This window comes from Elephantulus edwardii, unplaced genomic scaffold (genome assembly GCF_000299155.1).
Source record: "Elephantulus edwardii isolate Elephantulus edwardi_28Jun2011 unplaced genomic scaffold, EleEdw1.0 scaffold00105, whole genome shotgun sequence".
Lineage (NCBI taxonomy): Eukaryota > Metazoa > Chordata > Mammalia > Macroscelidea > Macroscelididae > Elephantulus > Elephantulus edwardii.
The window spans coordinates 10,194,218-10,196,985 of NW_006399855.1; the positions used below are offsets into that span (position 1 = coordinate 10,194,218).

The window sequence follows — 2,768 nt, forward strand, 5'->3', positions numbered from 1 at the left end:
CTTGGCACCAGCAGCCAGGAAATTAAAAGGTGCATTGCCATGGGAAAGTCTGCTGTTAGGGACCTCTCCAAAGTACTGAAGAGCAATGGTTTCTCCCCGGAGACTACGGTGTGTCTGATACAGGCCATGGTCTTCGCAATCACTTGTTATGCATCAACTTACAGATTATAGTTCAGGTCTGAAACAGAATACAATTCTTCAGATGAGACAGGTTTCCAAGTGTTCTCAAAAAATCGTCTGACTTTTATTGCAGCCTCATGAGTTTAGGTCAGTGTTACACGACTCTTTCACTCCTATAAATAACCACATCTCTCCAGGTTTCCAGTAACTTGGACACGGGTCATTGGCTCTGGTTCTATAGGGCAGCAGTTCCAGTTCAACTCTGTCTCACATCAGTTTCTGGTTCTCAGCCACTTAAGCTGCTCTGCTGCTGTAGCCTTTTTATTTTGGTCCATGTCTGTCCTTGGAAGGAATCTCTGGCCCCAAGGCATGTATTATACTCTCTATTTCTTCTTTCTTGATGGTAGTGGGATTTTCCTTTTCTGCCACTGGCTGTACTCAATTTAAACATGATGGAATGGCAAAGCTGACCAATCCCTTATGGACAAATGACATACCTTCTTTACATCTTCCTATTCAAAATAATGATAATTATCTCACTCACCTTGTAAACGAAGTCTTATCCAGGCATGTGAGAAAAGTCAGAGCAGGTAGCAAGGAAAACCATTTTGAATACTCAATCTATTATGACACAATGACAAAAAGCTATAAAGTTTAAGGAACAGAATAGAGAAAGCAGTGACAACAAGGACGAGAATCTTAAAAGAAGTAGAGGGGAAACAATCTCTTCAGCTTCACTGTTGTGCAGAATGCAAGCATGGAAGATCTTAGAGCAGATGGTATTAATCCAAACGCAAAGATATGGTACTAAGATGACTGTCTTGGAGGATAAAAGCGCTCTCTCTTAGACAAGCACTCTGGTATTTATTTTAGATCTGTATTTGCATTTGCCATTGTAAGGCAATCCCACAGCACTCTAAGAGAGAGAGTTTACACCTATAAGCTCAGCCTCCCAGGGCTCTTATTATCTCAAGGCAAGCATTGGTATCTGTTCTCTTTTGTACTTGCTGTGTAAGATGCAAAGACCCAATTTAGTGAAATCTTGGATCAGCATTTCCCACAATATTTTTCACTGACCACTAGTCCCTTGAGATACTCCAGGGGGGAACAGAGCCCCTTGGTTGGTTACATGAGTAAATACTGTATATCATAGTCCAGTTTTTAGAGAGACATAACACAAATTTAAAACATTAACTTAGAGTCATTACAAATGTCCATTTATGAAATACCTTTTCATTTTTTATTTAGCTTGCTATTTATGAACTGTAGCTGCTAGAGATTGCATGGCAGCCTACAGATTACTGTACATTCATAGACTGGGAGCTTGAAGGCAGGAATCTGATGCTGTTAAAGATTGTTTTAGCTTTCACTGGAGGCCTACACGCCGCCGTTGGTGCCGCCACCATGTCTCTAGTGATCCCAGAGAAGTTTCAGCACATTTTGCGAGTACTCAACATTAGCATCGATGGGCAGTGGAAAATAGCCTTTGCCATCACTGCCATTAAGGGTGTAGGGTGAAGATATGCTCATGTGTTGAGGAAAGCAGACACTGACCTCACCAAGAGGGCAGGAGAGCTTACTGAAGAGGAGGTAGAGCGTGTGATCACCATTATGCAGAATCCACGCCAGTACAAGATTCCAGACTGGTTCTTGAACAGACAAAAAGATGTGAAGAATGGGAAATACAGTCAGGTTCTGGACAATGGTCTGGACAACAAGCTCCATGAAAACCTAGGGCAACTGAAGAAGATCCGTGCCCACAGAGGGTTACAACACTTTTGGGGCCTTCGAGTTTGAGGCCAGCACACCAAGACCACTGGCCATCGGGGCAGTACTGTGGGTGTGTCCAAGAAGAAATAAGTCAGTAGGCCTTAAAGTCTGTTAATAAATAGTTTATACACCTTAAAAAAAAAAAGAAAAAAGATTATCTTAGTTACTTGGTGATGCTATAAGAGAAATATCACAATGGGTAGCTTAACAAACAGAAATGTATTCTCTCACAGTTTAGTAGTCTAGAAGTTCACATTCAGGATGTTAGTGTAGGAGAAGACTTTCTTTGTGTGCATGGATGGAAAAAATTTCTTATGGTCTCTCAACACCTCTAATCTCAATGTACATAAGTGATCTCCATGGGTTTTAGTATCCATCTTCTCCTGGTCTAGGAGCTTCTCAACACAAGGACCTAGAGCCCAAGGGATATGTCTACTCTCAAATCTTCTTTCTAGGTAATCATGTGATCCTTCTAATCTCTGTTTTAGTGTTTAATCTCTTACATATTCCAGAAGAAATTGAGTAAGGATCTAGCCTGTTCCTGTAGATTGTATCCTGCCTCATTAAGATTGCAGAGGTTAAGATTTACAACACATAAGATCATTACACCATATCACAAAATGGAGTATAATTACATAGTAATAAAAATCATGACCTAGCCACGTTGACACATATTTGTCGCCTTGTGGCTGTATAGTTCAATCCATAGTAGAAACTGATGATGGCAGAAGACAGCAAAGTGAAGGCTCTTTAGAGCTGGTTAAGAATGAGCAAATAGAATTATAATTACTGCATATATACTAGTCGATTACTCTAGTTTGAGCCTTTAGGTTACAGATAATTAGCTATCTTGGACAAATAGACAGTAGGGGCCCAAT

The 2,768-nt window shown here is 40.6% G+C and overlaps 1 pseudogene; it reads left to right on the top strand.

The window, feature by feature from the left end:
- The first annotated feature begins 1,524 nt into the window (after nt 1–1,524).
- On the top strand, nt 1,525–1,980 carry LOC102858239 (annotated as a pseudogene).
- Nucleotides 1,981–2,768: the final 788 nt, after the last annotated feature.